Raw genomic sequence first — 20,911 nt, 5'->3', positions numbered from 1 at the left:
CTCTCTGGAGTGAAGATTATAATTGTACTTTATTGAGTTCCTGTGAGAACTTAAAGAGATACGTTGGGTAGAACTAAGAATAGTGCCTGATACATACTGAGTCCTCATTCAATGTTATCATTATTCCAGGTTGCTTCAATCTCCTTTGCAGGAAAACTTGTTTGTTAATCTTGGTATGTAGTTTATTTAGAGCCTTCAAATGTCTGCAGCCACCTCTCTCTCCCACCTGCTGCTTTCTCCTTTCCATCTTTCCATGTTTCCCATTTCCTCACAATAAGATTTAAAAGTATTCTTGTGTGGCCATCCTGACTAACCTTATGAATATAACCATATCATTCACTCAGGAGTTTTCTCAACTCCTAAGTCAATTGTTTCTCACAGCTTATAGTTCCTTTGTACATCAAGTTTTATGTGTATTCAAGTTATTGTTCCCACTTCTATTTTTTGTGGTTATGATGGGTTGGAAAGATAGCTGGACTAGTGTTGTGAGAACTTAAGTGATAATGCCTCATCTGATACTCACTAGTGGTGTTGCTTTGGACAAATCCTTTAGGCTGCCTGGGTCTCATTTTTAACTTCAGGAAAATAGGGATTGGGCTAAGAATAAAAGCTAACATTGACTGATTTCTGTAAGCCAGACACTGTTCCATCAGTTTTACAATAATCTATAAAGTAAAATGTCTAATTATGACCATCTTACAATGACACAACTGAGGCTCAGACCGCTAACTAGTTTGCTTTAGCTGAGCCAGATTTATTTAACATTTGAGTTTGTACTTTTATATTTATGATCATCCTAGAAAGTAATAAATCTCTTGGCATATAGACTGATATTTTGTTTGTTCTTTTCTTTGTATTTTAAAAAATATAATTTTTGTATAAATCAGGGAACCAGGTATCTTGATTACCTACCCATCCACTTGAAAACTAAAAGTATTTAGGTCTACTTTGAGGAACTGAAGCTAACCAAATTTTGGGCAAGTTAACACACACACACACACACACACACACACACACACACCCCTGATATAGGTGGAAGAGCATTACCAACATTTTTGAAAGAATGTAACTCACTTTTTTAACCGTTGGTTTCAAAAAGATTTTAAAAAATATAAAACTTAGACTTTTGAATTCAAAATTCATTGGAGATTTTTAGTTCTTTTTATGTGTGTAGAACTAGGTCACTCAGTAATGTTCAGATTTTTTTTTTGGTTGTTAACCTTTAAGAAATTATGTTGACTTTGGGATAAAGAGTTGTATTTTTATCTCAAAAAATATGATAAAGATGGTAAATTGGTGTTTACACAGTCTGAGAAAAATAGACCATTAGAGAACCCAGAGCTGGGCTATATTCTACAATCAAGCTGGTTAATTTTCCCATAATGTCAGGAAACTAAGTAAAATTTAAGAGATTTTAAGGCCTCTCCATCCTTCTTGAATGCTCCTCTCTAATAGGAATTATTCAGACCACTGAATAAGAATATGATTGCCTGCCCGTGCTAGTCAAGATTCTAGAGAATTCAAGCAAAATGTTCCTTAACCTTTAGAGCAAACTGGGTTTTCTTTAGCTTGATTTACTCTGCCCATCAGCATTTTCCAGAATGTTATCCACCAAACACTATTTCTTTGAAAAAAATTCTGTGTTTAGATATATTTGAGTAATTCTGGGGGAAGCAAAACTGAAAAAAAAAGTTTAAATTGTACTTTTTCTTAGAGTATTTAGTATTAAAAATACATATAAATTTTGATCAACAAATATTTTTTGAACACTTTCTATGGACTAGACACTGTACTACTGGCCTTTAGGGTATAGTAGATGCATCATTTCTGTCCTTAGGAAAGTAAGGGCTGGTATTCAGTTCTTATACTTATTTTTGGCCATAAGAATATTTTCTTTTTCTCTTTCTTCCATCATTCCTTTCTTCTTTATCCTCTCTCTCTCTCTCTCTCTCTCTCTCTCTCTCTCTCTCTCTCCCTCTCTCTCTCTCTCTCTCTTGGCCTTCCCTCCTTCCTTCTTCTTCTTTTTTTTTTGGTGTGTGTGTGTGTGTGTGTGTGTGTGTGTGTGTGTGTGTGTGTGAGCGTAGCATCTCTGGAGACTATTTTTCTGAGGAATGTGCTTTGGGAAATGCAGGACTACAGTTATTAATTGACTCCCTGGATATTACTTTTCTCAGTGATTTCTCTAGAAGTCCAGATGCTAGAGAACAAAGCCAGGATGAGCAAGCAATGAGGCAGATTCAACTGAAGACTTTAGTCTTCTCTGAGTCCACCCAGCCATGGTGAGACCAGCACTGGGAGCATAGGGACAAGGTGGGAAACAAGTACTTGAAGCAGTAAAATCTTTCAATGGTTTAATGTCAACAGAGATGCTGATGGACAATACTTATATTTGGAAGTTTTCAAAATATCGATTACCAATTTGAATTCTAATCAGTGATTCTGGGGGTGCAGTATTTTTTTTTCCTGCCTGGGGGTAGGAAGGTGCCACCAGTAGACTACTCTGTGCTCATAGGGTTAAAGGACTCCGGTTATCTTTTCTTTGTGAAGAAGAACCAAGGAGGCAAGGGTTTTTAGATGGTGAGAGCAATGTGGTTGGATAGGAGAAGGACATGAGTCAGTAATGCAAGAGGTTGGGGAACTGATATTACTTCCAACCTGAGGCCAACTAACTTAAATCTTACATAAAACTGTAGACCTGCTGTCCATAGAACCCTGACCACTGCTTTACAAAATGAGTGACTAGTTTATGGTAATAGGGTGGCATCAGGAAAGAAATGTTTTCAACGTTAGATAGACCTGGATTTGAAACTAAGCTGCTTAATTTTTTTATTGGGTACCTGTGACTTATAATTATTATGCCCTCAACTATGTGCAAAAGCCCTGTGAAGAAGTTACAAAGATGGAACAAACAGGAACTTTGTCCTCGAAGAGCTTATGATTTGAATGGGAGATAAGGCCTTTGAACCCTATATTTTCCATTTAAATTTCATTGTTTGAAATAATAAGGGACTTTCTAGCATCTGAATATTGTATCACTGTGAATCCAATTTCTTAAGAAAAAAGTATTTTGTTGTCAAACATATCAAAATCACATCTATCTACCTCCACTTTGGTTGCATTTCTAGCAAGTTTTGCTTTTATTTGTTAAAATTAGTCATTAGTTAAACAGTTAATTTTAGTTCTACTAATAAATAATTTGAATAATGTATAGTACTTTCTAACTTTCAACCTGCTTTCATATCTATTTTCTCATTTATTCCTTCTAACAGTTAGATGTGGTAAGAAGGATGTGGCACTCCTATTTGACAGATGAGGAAAGTGAAGCACAAAGTCGTTGGGTGACTTACCTAAGTTCAGCAAATCCTATATAATAAAAGCCTAATATGCTAAGTGTCTGGTCGACTGGTTGGCCATTCAACCAATCAAAGCATAATATGCTAATGATATGCTAAGGCTGCTCAACTGCTCACTATGACGTGCACTGACCACCAGGGGGCAGACATTCTGACCAGTAGGTTAGCTTGCTGTTGGGGTCCAGCTGATCGGGACTGAGAGGGATGGGCCAGACATGCCCTGGAGCCCTCCTGTGGTCCTTCCCTGGCTGGCCAACCTCCAGCGTCTCTCCCCAGCTCAGAATGTGCACTGGTGGGGCCCCTCAGTCTGGCCTGCGCCCTCTTTCAATCCAGGACCCCTCAGGGGATGTCAGAGAGCCAGTTTTGGCCTGATCCCACAGGCCAGGCCCAGAGACCCCACTGGTGCACGAATTCATGCACTAGGCCTCTACTGAGGTAATAAAACCAAACACAGGAATTGGAACCAGTAACCAAAATTTACTGGTTCCAATTCCTGTGTTTTTTCTTCCAGATTGTGGTTTCCCAGCTTTTGGGCTTCAGAATCTCAGAAAAGCTACAAATTTATTGCAAGAGTTTAGTGAATCCAAACATACATTAAAAATGAATGGTAGTCTAAAGAAATACATTCTCACGCATATATTCATTATTATTTCTCCATGCAATTAAGATGCTATTGTGAGACTCCGTGAGGCAGTTGGGATGGCAAGAGAATAAACAACAAGTTCGAGGAATTGAAAGATGATGACAGTGGTGACCATGATCAGGATGAAGAAAACAGCACACAGAAAGATGGCGAGAAGGAAAAAATGGAACGGGACAAAAGTCAGAGCAGCAGCAAGAGGAAGGCTGCTGTCCCGGGACCAGCAGAGCATCCCCTGCAGTACAACTACACTTTCTGGTACTCCAGGAGAACCCCCGGCCGACCCACCAGCTCACAGAGCTATGAACAGAATATCCAACACATTGGCACCTTTGCTTCTGTGGAGCAATCCTGAGGTTTACAGCCACATGGTATGTCTTGGGGACCTGATAGGCCACAGTGACTTCCATCTCTTCAAAGAAGGAATTAAACCCATGTGGGAGGATGATGCAAATAAAAATGGTGGCAAGTGCATTATGGGCTGTGGAAGGGCTTGGCATCGCGTTGCTGGGAGAATCTCATCTTGGCCATGTGGGGGGAACAGTTCATGGTTGGGGAGGAGATCTGTGGGGCTGTGGTCTCTGTCCGGTTTCAGGAGGACATTATTTCAATATGGAATAAGACTGCCAGTGACCAAGCAACCACAGCCCGAATCTGGGATACGATTCGGCAAGTGCTTAACCTACCTCCCTACACCATTATGGAATACAAACCCCACACCGACGGCATCAAAATGCCAGGCAGGCTGGGCCCCCAAAGGCTCCTTTTCCAAAACCTCTGGAAGCTGCGGTTGAATGTGCCATGACCCTCTCCCTCTCTGGATGGCACCATCACTGAAGCTGGCATCATCGGAGTCTCTTGTTCTGTTGGCGTGCTACCTGGAAGATTCTTCTGTCCTGGACAAGAGGAATTGGAAGAGCATTTTATGTTTTAAGAACAGGCTGACACACAGCAGCTACGACAACAGCTGAGATCACTTAATAAATGGTGCTAAACTAAAAAAAAAAAAAAAGAAGATGCTATTATGATAAATATGTAATCTCCTTTTTGAAGGTAATTAACTCATACATTGTCTGTCGTTATGCATTTTCTTCAACCATTATATGGAATGTCTATTAGTATTGTTAATGTTTCTTTTTTAAAAAATATATTCTTATTGGTTTCGAAGAGGAAGGGAAAGGGAGAGAGAGATAGAAACATCAATGATGAGAGAGAATCATTGATCAGCTGCCTCCTGCACATCCCATACTGGGAATCGAGTCTAAAACCTGGGCATATGCCCTGATGGGGAATCGAACTGTGACCTCCTGGTTCATAGGTCGACACTCAATCACTGAGCCACGCCGGCCTGGCATTGTTGTTATTATTTCTAAATTGGAAAAGGAATCCTTGCTGCCTACTCCTCCAGAAGGGAAATTATCAATTATTTTAAGTAAAATGAAAATCAATTCACTGAAAACACTACAAAGAAAGCTAGTTTGCTTCTTCTCTTTATTTCTTCCTTTCTCTCTCTTTCTCTCTCTTTTTCTTTCCTTCCTTCCTTCCTTCCTTCCTTCCTTCCTTCCTTCCTTCCTTCCTTCCTTCCTTTCTTTCTTTTCTTTCTTTCTTTCTTTCTTTCTTTCTTTCTTTCTTTCTTTCTTTCTTTCTTTCTTTCTTTCTTTCTTTCTTTCTTTCTTTCTTTCTTTCTTATTCTTTTTTATTTTTAAAAGAAACTTCCAGCTGGTTAATGCTTTGGAAGCCTGTGGTTTCTTTGTAGTCTAATGAGCTATTTTTAGTCTGCACCCCAAGGTCTGGAATTCTCATATTGACCCAGATGACCAAATTTTCCTTTTGACTAAGCTGTTGATGAGACAGGATACAGAATTCTGTTTCTACCTTTCTCTTTGCAATTGCTCTTGTGAGATATTAAGTATCTATAAATAGATGATCCAGAAAAACAACAACAACAAAAATCACCTTATAATGTTATATCAGATTAAATAAATAACTGGTTCTCTACTGTTACATAAAATGATAAAATATTTCCATTTAAATCCTCAATAAAAAAGGCACAGCTTTTAATTGGGGTTTTAAAAAATATGTATTATCCGGGGCCAGAAAAAAACAATGGCAGACTACAGGGAAGAAAACCACACCGAAAAATGGTGAAGTAGGAAAGAGAATCATACCAGCCCCCTCTCTACTCCCATTTGCCACATGGCCCTCATTGCGAGGACACTTTGCAGATGAAAAGAAGCACTATTAAGAATTATGCTGGTATATCCTGGACAGTATCCCCCTAGCAAACTTGGAACCATGGTCTTCTTGCTTATCACCACAGACACAAACAATTAGGAATTGGCTTCTGTAAGGTACATTTTAAAACAGTTGAAAAATTTTAGAATTCCTTTTCCACTCTCTCATACTTGAACTTTGAGTCCCTGTAATAGCAAAATGGTATGCAAGCTTAGTTGCTTTATTGTTCAGAGATGCTCAGATTAGAAATGCCTTCAAAATAGGTTAGAGTGATACCACTATTTATCCTTCTCTGTTCTTTTATAAGTTTTAGTACTACAGATAAGAGGCTGAAAGAAGCAAATCTTACCAAACATGCAAATGAAGGAGAATATTTACAGTAAAAGGTTATTTCCATTAAAAATGTCTTCTATTTTCTAAGGAAGCAAAAAATTAATTTAAAATTTGTTGCAAGAATTAATATGAATATAAAGTTCCAGTTATCCTTCATTAAGCTCACTGCTTTTTGTATTCCACTTTTTGTTCTATTAATTTCATTTGTTTGTTCGTTGCCACTTGTTGCTGGTTATTGGCTAATTTATAAGAAAATGATGGAAATGGTTGACTATTCTAAAGATAACAGAGAGTTCCCTCTGGAAAGTGGAAGATGTACCGAGACTCCTACAGAAATTACAAAAGTATCCAAAAAAATTATTTATAATAATTTTTAAATAAAGAGAAAACACAATGTGCTTTCATACCCAGAAAAGATGGCTGATGCAATCACATAAATACTCTGACATCTTTTCAGGAATTTAAGGAGGCCAGAACATTATGATTAGAACCTGTTTGATATTAAGAGAAGAGAGGAAGCAGCTGGTAAAGCTGAAAGACTATACCTAGCTGGATTTTGTTTCAGGCTTTTAGATAGTTTATATTTTATTCATGCAAAATTCTATATTAAAAAAATTGTGCTGCGCTTGAGAGAAAACAATATTCAGTTGCTTTTCATGATTTATGGTGGTTATTTCTGTAAAGTCACCATGAACACTGAGTTATCTGCTCCTGGGGAAAATGCAGGGTTAGGGTCCCATGGAAGCTCTGATCACATTTCCAGCATTGATCAATACATAACCTTGTTTTTAATGTGAGTCTCTGTTTAAAGCCACCTCATTTGACATATATTGTTGATTCATTAACATTGACCTCATGGCCATCAGCACTGTAACCCATGCCTGAACAAAGCTTACCTAAGACATATCACAGACTTCTTGTGCTTAAGAACACTAGACAGCACTACAGCACTATGCGTGGGGACCATTTTAACAGCGAAATCACCTGCCCGGTTTCCCCACCCCCCACCCCAAGAAAAAGAGCACAAAAATGAGGAAACTACATCATGAAACAGACATTTGTTTACTATGAGAGCTGTCTTCCTTTTTGACCTCAGTGGGAACGTGCACTAAATTTTTCTAACCGGTGCATGCCTACAGATGACCATGGAAGCCCTGTGACTGGATTTGAGGGTTGCAAACAAATTGTACTGAGGAGGCAAATTTGTAAATACAGAATCCATGAGTAAGGAGAATGGACTATAACATATTCACCTTTGTGTCATCTTTCTGTCACTGGTAAGTTCAATGTTGCTCAATCCATACATGCTACATAAATGGAAATAGTGTCCCTTAATTTTTAAATCCTAATTGTATTGTCCTAGTCTGCTTTATGCTCTTAAGGAGTTTGTGGTACGCTAACTTTGTAAAGGTGAACATTTTAGAAGAATATGAATGCCTGTTTGTTAGGCTCACAATCTTTGCCCTTTGGTACTTAGAGATATTGCTCCCTTATCTCTGGCATCTAAAATTAATGACAATTCTGATGCCAATCTAAATTTCATTCCTTTGTAATATATCTGGTAATTTTCTCTCCCCACAGCCCCCAGTTGGAAGCCGTTAGGATTTTAAAATTTTCCTTGGAATACTGAAAATTCATATGTATTTAAATTCTTTGAATTGGAACATCTCTATCTTTCTTTGGTTCTGGCAAATTTTCTGCTTTTATTTCATTTGTTATCTCTTTTCCTCTATTCTCTCTTCTATTATTTACAGAAATCCAGTTAAATGAGTTCAAAACTCATGAATCTAGTCAACGTAACTAAGTTTCTTTTATACATTCCCTCTGTGTCCTTTCTTACTGCGTTCTGGAAGCACACATTGGCTTAAATTTACAACTCACATGTTTGTCTTCAGTCTTATACATTATTCTCCTCAGTTAATGTGTTGAGTTGTTTTTTTGAAAATTGCATGTATATTTTTTTGAGTTAACTTTCATTTATCATAAAAGGGGTAAGGTACAATCTCACTTTTTCTGCATGTGAATATCCAGTTGTTCCAGCACCATTTGTTTAAATGATTATTCTTTCTCATAGAATCATCCTGTACGCTTGTTAAAAATTAGTGGACCATAAATGCAAAGGTTACTTTCTGGACTCTCAATCCTATATCATTGATATATATGTCTATTCTTATATCAGTATCACATTGTCTTTTAAAATATATATATATTTTTATTTATTTCAGAGAGGAAAGGAGAGGGAGAGCGAGATAGAAACATCAATGCTGAGAGAGAATCATTGATCGGCTGCCTCCTGCACACCCTAAACTGGGAATCTAGCCCACAACTCGGGCATATGCTCTGACTAGGGATTGAACTATGACCTCCTGGTTCATAGGTCAATGCTCAACCACTGAGCCACACCGGCCGGGCAGTATCACACTGTCTTGATTACTGTAGCTTTGTATTAAGTTTTAAAATAAATAAGAATTCTTTGTGGTTTTTTTCCCCCCAAGATGATTTGGCTTTTCTGTATCCCTTGCATTTCCTAAGGAGCTTTAGAATCAACTTGTCAGATTCTGTAAAAACTGCAGCTGGGATTTTGATAGGGATTGTACTGAATCTGTAGATCAACATGGGGCATATAACAATGTTAACAATACCAATTCCAATACCAAGTTCAAGTCCATCAACCTGAGATGTCTTTCTGTGTGTTTGGATCTTCTTTAAATGCCTTCAGCAATATTTTGCAGTTCTCAGTGTACAAATATTACACTTCTTTCCAGAATGAAATGAGGAGCTATTAGGCAATTTCAAGCAGAAGAGTGAGGTGATATGATTTATGTTTTAAAAGGATTCATGTGATTTATGTTTACTGAACAGGTCTGGCTTGGAAGGCCAAAAGTTTCATTTTATCCATCTTAAGTTTGAGATGCCTGACATCTCCAGTAGAAATATTGAGCAGGCAAATTGGATATAGAGTCTGGAGTCCAAGGGAGAGGTCTGAGCTGGAGATATAAATTTGGAAATTGTCAGCACATAGATGGTATTTAAAGTAATACGTGTGCATGAAAGCCCTAGAGAATGAGCAGACATGAGGAAGAGGTCCAAAGATGAAAACGTGGGGCTCCAGCGTGAAGAGAAACCCACAAAGGAGCGTGAGAATGAGTATCTGAGAGGTAAGAAGATGACCAGGACAATGCGGTGTCCCAGGAGCCAAGAGAATGAAGTGTTGAAAAGAGAAGAAGAGTCAACTGCGTAAAATAATCCAGAACTGGTGTGCACAGGGGGGAGAGGGGAGAGAGAACTATTTGGGGATTTGTCCCTTTGTTTCAGCTCAGAACGTTTTCTTCCTCCCCAAATCCTCTGTAAGTTCAGCCATGTGGTGATGTAAGGTGATGGGCTGGGTTGGGCGCCATGGTTGACTTGTTTTTGGTATGTGTAATCCCCCTGTCCCTCTTCTGCCTTGATTACTGATGATCCTGGCGAGGAACATTTCCATGGGGATGTGTGCATTTGCTATGCCTGGCGTGTAGACAAGTAAATACAAATGCTGCTTTATCAATTTACAGTACAATTGCTCCGTGGCCAAAAGCAGAGTTGGAAGTCTGCCTCCAACTGCCTCCAGGATAGAGGCCAAACTCCTTAGCATGCCATATCAGTCTCCATCAGATGGCTTCATTTCTTGCCATCCTCCTACTTCTCCACCTCCTCTACCTTCCCCCACGTCTCCTCCGCCCACCACATACCCCCATGCTCCACTCACTCTGGACCTCTTGCTCTCCTCTAGGCACACTGTGCTCTTCTATGCCTCTGCCCCTTAGGTTGGCAGTGCCCTTCCCTGCTTTTGTGCTCAGGAAGGCACTGCTGGTCCTTGGAAGCCCTGCTCATGTGGAGTTTCCACTGTTCAGGCTTTCTGACCCGTAGGCTGCAGGACTTAGTCCTCTCTCTGCTGCCCGCTCTCCTGTTGCATTCCCACATTGTACTGAAATGGTTTATATGTCTGACATTTCCACTGGATTTTATAGTCCTCAAAGTCAAGGATCTTACTTTTCTCAGTATCTCTTGCTCTGCCTGGCACATAGTAGGTATTTCATGATAATAACAGCGAACTTAAGAAAACAACTTAACAACATGCTTATCTCTGTGCTAAGTGCTTTTGCATGTATTTTTTTTTCCAGTTTATCCTAATAAAGATAAGGTTCCCTATTTTCCCCACGTGATAGATGAAAATGTGAGGTTCAAAGTGGTTATAAACTCGCTGAAGGTTATATAACTTATATTTCAAATCCAGTTGATTGCAGGCTCAAGTACTTAAATTCTGTTCTATAGCCTTAAATAAAGGAGAAAGACAGGAAGGGTTATGATTCAAAGTTCTTTTTTCGTTTTTTGGTCCAAAAACGCCCATATTTTATCTCGTATTCATTTTTAAATGTGCTTTTAATGTGCTCTGCATCTTCTCTCTTTCAAAATGATTATGTGGCATTCTTTCCTTCTTCACATGTATTACAATAGTCCTATTTCTTTATCCAGGAAACGTTAAGTAGGGATCTGTGCACTGGGCGTGCCCACACAGGCAACTCAAACCCTGCCTGAGTCCGGGCAAAGGCTCCGCATAATCAGGAGTGGGAGAGGGGGGAAATTAGTGAAGAAGCAGGCCTCCCACATTGCACAATTCCTGGAGGAATCTATCTCATTGTGATCTTTCCTGAGTGGTGTACTTGGGATAGATGGCTGAAAGAGATGGATGAGTGTGATGATCAATTGTATGTGTCAATGTGACGAGGCTATACCTTACAATTATTAAACACTCATCTGGGTGTTTCTGTGAAGGTCTTTTGTGAATCTGATTACTAGCTACGATCACTTGACTCTAAGCAAGGGGAGATTATCCTGAAAAAATCTGGGTGGGCCTGATCCAATCAGTTGAAAGACGTTAGGAACAAACTGAGGTTTTCCTGAGGAAGAAGAAATTTTACCTCTGGACTGCAGCATCATCTCAGGCAGGAGAGTTTCCAGTCTGCCCTTTCCAGCAACCTGCCCTAAGGATTTCAGACCTGCCTAGCCAGCACCTACAATTGTGTAAGCCAATTCTTTGCAATAAATCTCTCTCTCTTTCTCCATATATATATATATATATATATATACTAGAGGCCCAGTGCACAAAATTTGTGCGGGGTGGGGGGGGGGGTGGGGGTGGGTCCCTCAGCCCGGCCTGCACCCTCTCCAATCCGGGACTCTTTGGGAGATGTCCAACTGCTGGTTTAGGCCCGATCCCACAGAGATCGGGCCTAAACTGGAAGATGGACATCCCTCTTGCAACCTGGGACCATTGGCTCCTAATTGCTTGCCTGCTGGCCTGATTGCCCCTAACTGCTCCCCTGCTGGCCCGATCACCACTAAGCGCCTCTGCCTGCCAGCCTGATCGCCCCTGACTGCCTCTGCCTGCTGACCTGATCAAACCTAACCACTTCTGCCCTGCTGGCCTGATTGCCCCTAACTGCCCTCCCCTGCTGGCCTGATTGCCCTAACTGCCTCCCCTGCTGGCCTGATTGCCCCTAACTGCTCTCCCCTGCCGGCCTGATTGCCCCTAACCACCTCTGCCTCAGCCCCCGCCACCATGGCTTTGTCCAGAAGGACGTCCGGAAGACGTCCGGTCTAATTAGCATGTTACCCTTTTATTAGTATACATATATACTAGAGGCCCACTGCGTGAAATCACGAGAGACCCAGACCTGGCGTGCCGAGGGACCCAGCATCAAGTCCCCTCCCACCCTCGCGTGCCTTGCTGCAGCCCCACCCACCTTGAAGACAGTTGTGGACAGAGATAAGAGTAATTTCCTGCCCTAACCTTTCCTTCTCAGGAGCACTTAAATTGACCTTCATTGGAAGATGAGAATTGAACAGAGCAACACTTACTTGTTCCCATGAAGAAATCATATGACATTCAGCAGGTGCCTTTTGGTGTTTGGTTGTTACGGTGTCATGGCATCATGGCCACAGGGTTTTTATAATATATATATATATATATATATATATATATATATATATATATATATATAAAATCTCTTTATCTCTTTATCTATATCGTACTGGTGGTTGTGTTTTTTTTTTTGTGAAACCTTGACTGAGACAGTGAGCAAGTAAAAAAGGGGTCTATAAGAGAAGCCAAAGCGGGGGGGGGGGAGGGGGGGAATAACCAAGTAAGGAAAGAGAAGAATATAATCCTCTCTAATAAAATGGCAATATGCAAATTAACCATCACTCCGCTACATAAGCCACGCCCACCAGCCAAGCCATGCCCACCAGCCAATCAGGGCGAGTATGCAAATTAACCCCCATCCAAGATGGCTACAGCCACAGAGAGCAAGGTTTCCCAGGTAACAGAGGAAGCCAAGCTTTCCCATAGCCGTTGCAGGCCTAAGCCTCCACTCAAGCTACAAAGTTTCAATAATAGAAGGTAAACAAATTCAAACAAATGGTGGCAGAATGGAGCTTGAGAGAGCAGGCCAGGGTTGCCGGCGGCAACAGGGGAAGCAAAGCTTTCCGCACACCCTGGCCGGGCTCACCCACTTAAGGCTACAAAGTTTCAATTGTAGAAGGTGAATTAACTGCCACAGAAATGGCTGCCGCCCCGGAGGGAACAGCAGGCTTGGCTCTGCTCCAGGCTACAAAGTTTCAATTGTAGAAGGAAAATAAATTCCAGATATCAGGGCCTCTGCTTGGGTTGCCAGGGGGCGTGGCCGGCCTGCAAACCACCACAGACCCCTCGCTCAGGCCGCCCCAAGCCCCAAGGGAACCCCACCCTGATCCGGGACACCCTTCAGGGCAAACCAGCTGGCCCCCACCCCTGTACCAGGCCTCTATCCTATCTAATAAAAGAGTAATATACAGATTGATCATCATTGCAACACACAATATAGCTGCCCCCATGTGGTCAAAGATCCTGCCCCTATGTGGACACAAGATGGCCACTACAAGATGGCCAGCAGGGGAGGGCAGTTGGGAGGCACCCGGCCTGTAAGGGAGGGCAGTTGTGAGGGACCAGGCCTGCAAGGGAGGGCAGTTGAGAGGGACCAGGCTTGCAAGGGAGGGCAGTTGGAGGTGATCAACCCTGCTGGAGAGGGCAGTTAGGGGTGACCAGGCTGGCAGAGGAGGGAAGTTGGGGGCAAACAGGCTGGCAGGGGAGCAGTTAAGCATCAACCAGGCTGGCAACGCAGTGGTTAGGGGGTGATCAGATGGCAGGCAGAAGCGGTTAGGGGCAATCAGGAAGGCAGGCAGGCAAGCAGTTGGGAGCCAGCAGTCCTGGATTGTGAGAGGGATGTCCGACTGCCCGTTTAGGCCCGATCCCAGCCAGGATCGGGCCTAAACGGGCAGTCAGACATCCCTCTAGGAGTCCCAGATTGGAGAGGGTACAGGCTGGGCTGAGGGACAACCCCCCGCCGTGCACGAATTTCGTGCACTGGGCTTCTAGTACAGTATAATAGATATGTGAAGAGGGGCCAAGGAGTGGAATTGGAGGATTGACTGTCATCCTTTAAGACTCTGCCTCGATGCTTCCTCATCCACACTGCCTTCCTCTGCCTCCTGGCCTAGGCAGTTGTTCTTATTCTGCCTCACCTATTGTCAATGATACGATAATTTCATGCTGGTTTGTTTGTGATTCCCCACTCTCCTTTCCCATCCCTAGTATGCGAGTTTTGAAACCTCAGGATACAATTCATCTCTTTATCTCTAGCACTTAGCTCAATGCTTGACTCATAATAGGAGCTGAGTAAGCATTTATTGATGAGTGAAAGAGAGTTCACAGCCTTTTTTGTTTTTTTTTGAGAGTTCACAGCCTTAGGTGCTCAGAGATGCCCAGCCCAAGCCAGACCACAGACCAAAGAGGGCTTTCCTGAGGAAGCAGTCTCTGAGGACCATTGGAAGGGAAACTGCAGCCAGTTGTTCTGGCTCTCTTTCCCTCCATCCACGTCCTGGTGCCTTCAGGAGCACACAGTTCACTGGGTCCCTTCTCTGCAAGGTGGTCTCACCAATAGACTTCTGGTGCCTCTAGGAAATGGCAGGCAGTGCTTCTTACTTGATACTGCTTCATCGGAAGACTCAATGGCCACCTCGCACTCAGGCAACTCTCACAGGGCATCTTGGTATCTTGAGAGGCCTGTGGATATTTCCATCTTTACCAGTGACTTTCCCTGGGCTCCGTTCATTCTTCTCTTTGGTGACACCAGAGCTTGAACCATTTCTGGAGGACACAGGTGTGCTGGATGGGTGTCTTTGCAAGGTGAGATGCAAGGGCCCTCCCTGAAGGAAAAAGAGAGCACAGGTTCTTCTAGAAATAGAGCACCCACCCTAGGGATGCTCTGATGGGGTTCAGGGAGGGACTTCCTTCTGCACATGGACCTTCCTCTCAGACAGTCTGGATGTATGAATCACTTCCTGGAAATATACAAAAAGGAAGAAGAGAAGCCCTTTCTTTCTTCTTCTTTTAGGGATCTATATCTTTTGAACTTATTTTGTTATGTCTGCTGCCTATGTCTTCTTTGTTGTAAGCAAAAAATGACAGAACCTCATGCATATTTATTGAATAAAGAATTGTCGAATGAACTAAAATTGATAGTAAACATGAAAATAAAATTGGAGAAATGGCTGATTCTAGGATTGGGGCAGGAAATGACATAAGATGAGCCTGTGCATCTTGCAGTGCCCCAAAGTAAGGAAATGCTAAGAGATCAACCCAAGAACTTGCATGCATATATGCATAACTTTGTGGACACGGACAATAGGGTGGTAATAACCTGGGGTGGAAGAGGGGTGCGGGTGTGAGCTAGAAGGGGTCAGTGGGAGAAAAAAAGAGCACTTTCAACAATAAAGATTAAAAAAATAATTGAGGAAGTGCTGAAAAGAAAAACTAAATAAATAGAAACCCACATTGATGTGTGTATGCCAAAGGGACATCAGAGTCAATTGAAAGAGCTGCCACTAGCCACAGCTGGAACAATGCAAGCAAAAAATAAAGTAGTTTTGGATTATAACCCAAAGTATAAAATAAATATCCATGAGTTCACACTGATAGAGACAAATGATCGAATGAAAAAATAAATGGGGAGAAGAGACAAGTCTCCCATGTAAAAGTCTAAATAAGTTGCATAGATGCTGCACTCTAAAGGAAGGGAGACTAACGCCTCACTCCTTAGGTGTAGGCTGACACAGTGAAACTACTTACAAAATGTAATTGGTGCAGAAAGGGATAAAATGTAATTTTATAATGGCTAAAGCTGACAAACACCACTTCAGCCAGGTGGTCAAGTTCAACATCAATAATAATTAGTTACGTTGATCTATGTACCCTTGATATGATGTGGCAAAGATAGCCCTTTATCTCTGTGATCTTCCTCCCCAAACCCATAACCTTAGACTAAACATGAGAAAAACATTAGACAAACTCCAATAGAGGGACATCCTACAATTTACCTGACCAGAACTCCTGAAAAATGTCAAATCATTAAAAACAAGGAGAGTCTGAGATTGTCACAGCCAAGAAGAGCTTAAAGGGCCATGACTACTAAATATAATGAATGTAGTATCCTGGATGCATTTCTGTAACAGGAAAAATGACATCAAGTAAAAACTAAGAACATCTTAATAAACTATGAACTTTATTTAATAACTAGAAGCCTGGGTGCATGAAATTCATGTGCTGGAGGGGGGTGTCTCTCAGCCCAGCCTGCATCCTCTCCAATCTGGGACCCCCTGTCCGACTGCCGGTTTAGGCCCAATCCCTGCGGACTCAAATGGGTACTAGAGTTTTTGGACATCCCTCTCATAATCCGGGACTGCTGGCTCCTAACCACTCGCCTGCCTGCCTGCCTGATTGCCCCTAACCGCTCCCCTACTGGCCTGATTGATGCCTAACTGCTCCCCGGCTGGCATGATTGCCCCCAACTACCCTCCCCTGTCAGCCCAATCACCCCCAACTGCCCTCCCCTGCAGGCCTGGTCACCCCCAATTGCCCTCCCCTGCCAGCCATCTTGTGACAATGTGGGGGCGGCCATCTTGTGGCAACCTGGGGGCGGCCATCTTGTGGCAACCTGGGGGCGGCCATCTTGTGATGTGAGGGCATTAGGGTCAATTTGCATATTACCTCTTTATTATATAAGATAATGTACTGGTACTGGCTCATTAATTGTAACAAATGTACTATATAAATGTAAGAAATTAGTAATAGGGTATACTGTTTGGTGGAGGGTATATTGAAACTCTCTGTACTACTTCCTAAAATTTTCTGCAAATCTAAAACTGTTCTAAAATTTATTAAAAACTAATGAGAAAAAAGGGAAAAATGTATAAGAGCCTGCTATGGTTGTAGAGGTATACAGAATTAAGTGTGTGCACACACACAGACATGCACATACACACACACAGTTTAACACCTTACTACAATCTGCTAAAATGAAGGCTCAGATATTGCATAGTAATTATGTATCACCTGCCTTTTAAGTCACACATTTTCCTAGTAAGTCTTTGGCCTTGGAACTGGTTATTGATTCTCATGACCATGATATCTTGGAGAGAGAAGGAAAGATAGAGGAAAGGAGGTGCTATGCCTACTTGAAATACTTTCCCACTTTATTAACATTTCCTATTGTTTAAAGTTCTATTTATTATGGTTAAAATAATATGAAGAAAGAGTGAAGGAGAGAGTAAGTAGCTCACAGGCTGAACTTTTATGTTCTTCTAACCCTCACTCTTTAAACTCTGCCTTGGATGAAAAGGAGAGTAGATACTCAGTTGAAGGCAAATACCATTCCATATGAAGTTTAATATGCTTTCTTGACGTATCTTATGAAGTATGGTCTGGCAATGGTTCCAAACCCTCAAGAATGTTAAACTGAATTACTGAAAAGAACAAAAATTTGATAAAATGTTCCAAAAAAGAAAAAAGAAGAAGGAAAATATGAAAGAGGATTTCTTGGGATTTTAGGTTCAGGGTCAACTGTGCCTAAATTGAAAATTAAGAGGGATTGAGGGATTTTTGAAGAATATACCAGAAAATAAGTAAGTCATTTATATTTACACATATTTTCCAATCTAAAGTCAGGACACAGTTTACAGGGACAAAGGGAAGAACATTCTCAACTGAAGCTGCTTTGGGAAATCTGGGTCACAGAACCAGTGAAAAGTGAAGAGGGTGGGAAAAGGCAAAAGTAGATGAATAGGTAAAGGGTAGATAAGCTGTTGATCCTACCAGTCCTGCTTATCTTTTGTGATGGATATTCATAATAGCTAAACTAATATTTGTTCTTTTTGTCACACTAAATGAACCCTTATTTTGTTGTGTGTAAATATGCCTCGCTCCAAAGGGCATTTCCCAGCCTCCCTTTCAGCCGTGACTAGCCACATAACATAGTTCTGGACAATGAGATGTAAGCAGAAGTTGCTGAGAAGAGATTCTGAGAAAATTCTTTGAAAGGAAGAGAATTAGCTGCCATTTATCTTTCCCCTCTTTTCAATGAGAGGATGGACTCAACATTTAATATGAAGAAACAGTCTTGCCACAAAGAGGCAGCATGAGAATAGGAGACACCTTGAAGGAAGAATGATGGAGCGGAAAATCAGAAAGAACCTAGGTCTTTGAGAGCATCAGAATGTTACCATACATTCTTGGACTGTCAAACGGTGGACTTGTTTTTCATGAGAAAAATAAACCTCCTAAATTGTCTGGGTTATTATTTTAATGGTTTCTTGTTACTTCCAGCTGACCCCCAACTTCAATAGATAGACCTCTTAATTAGAGCATTTTCTGAGCATGCCCAAAATTCTTTTAAGCAATGACTAAGAGCAAGAACTGCAAGAACTAATAGGATCTCTATACCAGTAAGAATGTAAATCTTCATAGGGACTCAGATGGGTACTAGAGTTTTCTGGATAATAACTTTGTAAGTTATATAAATGTCTAATGACTATATCGTATCCCCAATATTGTATGTCAACTGTAAGTGAAAAAAAAATTAAAAAAAGGATATACACTTTGGCATATAAATCTTTCCTGAGTAGACCTCAAATGAAGTTGGTGCTGACACTTTGGTTTCTTTCTTAACTCATAGCCCTGTGGCTAAGCAGTGGCACGATGAAATGAAGTCAGAGGCCTTATGTTTAAGAATTATGTAGTTGCCATCAGTCTATGTAATCTTTGACCACTCTCTTAACGTTTTTTGTACCCTCTGTTCATTCATACATAAAATGGGGCTGACAATACCTATCTTGTAGGATTGTTGTGAAAATGGAATGAGATCTGCTGTATATAAAATTTAGCATAGTTCTCAGCATGTTGTAAATGATTTCCTCAGTAGTAAATGATGATTGTTATTTCAAATACATTTTTAAAAGCTTTACAAATTGCAAAGAGTATACAAGTGTAAAGGATTAGTCTTCTGATTATAACTGTGCCAGTTATTAAGTTACCTTTCAACTCCAAACCCTCCTTTCTAGACCCAGCTCCGCAATGTTGGGGCTAGGACTCAGCAAATGCCATTGGGATTGCAACCATTCCACTCCTCTTCCATCAGGCGGCAGAAGAGAGAGACTGGGAGCCTGGGGGAGGAAAGGGGCGGGGTCCTTTCCGTCTGCTTCCTGTTCTGTGAGTTGTGCTCCAGGAGCTCTACCCGGATGGCTATTTCTTCCCATAGTCAGAATTGACTCCAGGTTACAGCTTCTCTGACTCTTGTAAATATTGTTCCCCCTTCAGAGTCACCAGCCACACATCCATTTTGTTAATTGTATTTATTATGCATTTATTTATTTTCCAAACGTGAACAGATTTGTCTTTTTGAAAGGGATAGATTTTGACGAGAAAAACCATGGAGCAGAGAGGTATGGAATAGAAAAATACAAATGCAGCTGTTTTGCTAATTGTTTTATAACCACAAGAAATTAAGTGCAGAGAATGCCCTGTAGGAAACAACATAATAAAAGTTCAAAGGTCTATCTAGGTGTCCCTTAGGAAAGGCTGAACATGGCAGTCTCTGGTGTTTGGAATTTAGGCTGCAAGTCTTGTTTTGGGGTGGATCATGGGGTGTGTAGCACAGTCCATGCTTTCAACCAGATCTGAACGGAAGAATGGCCACTTGGCCCAGGTAGAGGAAGTGTTTGGTTTTACGTGTCATGTAACTACCGAAGTTCCGAAGTTTGGGTCATGATATCCTCCTCTATGTTATATTTTTCCAGCGCCTGAGCAGCACACTCCATGGAGTCCTGTTGCATCCTCCCTAACATATCTGCATGCTTGGTCATGGCCTCTCGGTCATGGCTCGTGGTTCCCTTGGAGCAGGGGCTGGCTGCCCTTCTGCAAAGGTCTCCTTCCCAGAGGGGCTGGCGAGGCTCAGCTTTGCCCCACACCTCCTTTTCAGAAGTGCCTTCTTCTCAGGGTCTCAGGCCCATGGACCTCCTTTCCCTCCACCAACACCAGCTGATCCCCATTCCCTTAGATCTTTGCTTCAGCTCTGCAAGGCTCCTCCTCCAAGCTTCTAAATTTTGATTAATTTCAGCTTCTCTGTTCCTAAACCCTCGGGGTATTAGCTGTTTCCTGCAGTTGCTATCTCTGAGCTAGAGCCAGCCCATCCATATTGGCTTTCTAGAGTTGATTGCTAAATTTTCAGGAATTTTGCAAGTTCATTGTTAAATAATTGGTGGCTAGAAATCTGCCATGGTGGGAGTATATACATCAGGGAAATTGGCCAATGCTATAAATTAGGTTTCTCCCACCACAGAACTGGTTGAACTGAGAGCAGCTCACCACTACAATAAAGTTCTCCTTTTACTCCTTCAGTGACTTAGTTAATCACTTTATATCGAATTAGGAAGACTTGGCATTCATTTCTCTCTGTCCAACTAACTAGTGTGGTTTCTGTATCCTGAATGGACCCTGAATGTAGAGCTGTGCCTCTACCAACCCAGAGGAACTCCAGGAAAACTGGTAAGTGTGTGCAGTTTTTTGTTTTGTTTTGTTTTGTTTTGTTTTGTTTTGTTTTGTTTTGACAAATACCTTTTTGTAAAAAGTGTCTGACACTTAGAATTTTTATAAATATCCAATTAATCTTAGTTGTCTTACTAACATTTGTTAACATTGATAACATGAGTTGATGCTGGCTCAGAGCCTCCTGTTTTAGGATATAGTTGGTAATTCTTTTCTTTATATAGAGAGGAATGAGATACAGCCACTAACCATATTTTTGCTGAGCAAGGAGGATGGCATGTTTCTTGGGGGTGGGGGGAAAAAAAGAAACAAGTCAAATCATTTTAAAACATGTTAGGGTACATTGGGTCATAGGAATCTTATTATAAATCCTTTGTAAATGAAATATTCATTCCC

The 20,911-nt window shown here is 41.3% G+C and overlaps 1 protein-coding gene and 1 pseudogene across 2 annotated transcripts in view; one reads left to right on the top strand and one right to left on the bottom strand.

The window, feature by feature from the left end:
• The window catches only part of LOC307097029 (ligand-dependent nuclear receptor corepressor-like protein), a gene marked incomplete at its 3' end in the record, with an annotated part of 766,497 nt that overhangs the window by 146,911 nt on the left and 598,675 nt on the right, over positions 1-20,911 (bottom strand). The gene's annotated exons all lie outside the window — the stretch shown is intronic.
• Positions 2,227-4,942, top strand: LOC307102311 (eukaryotic translation initiation factor 4E type 2-like; annotated as a pseudogene). The gene is made up of 2 exons: positions 2,227-2,279; positions 4,048-4,942. The product of its transcript is annotated as a eukaryotic translation initiation factor 4E type 2-like (transcript).

Source organism: Cnephaeus nilssonii, assembly GCF_951640355.1.
Source record: "Cnephaeus nilssonii genome assembly, chromosome: 1".
Lineage (NCBI taxonomy): Eukaryota > Metazoa > Chordata > Mammalia > Chiroptera > Vespertilionidae > Cnephaeus > Cnephaeus nilssonii.
The sequence above is the reverse complement of the archived record's forward strand: the minus strand, read 5'-3'. Positions and strand labels throughout refer to the sequence as shown.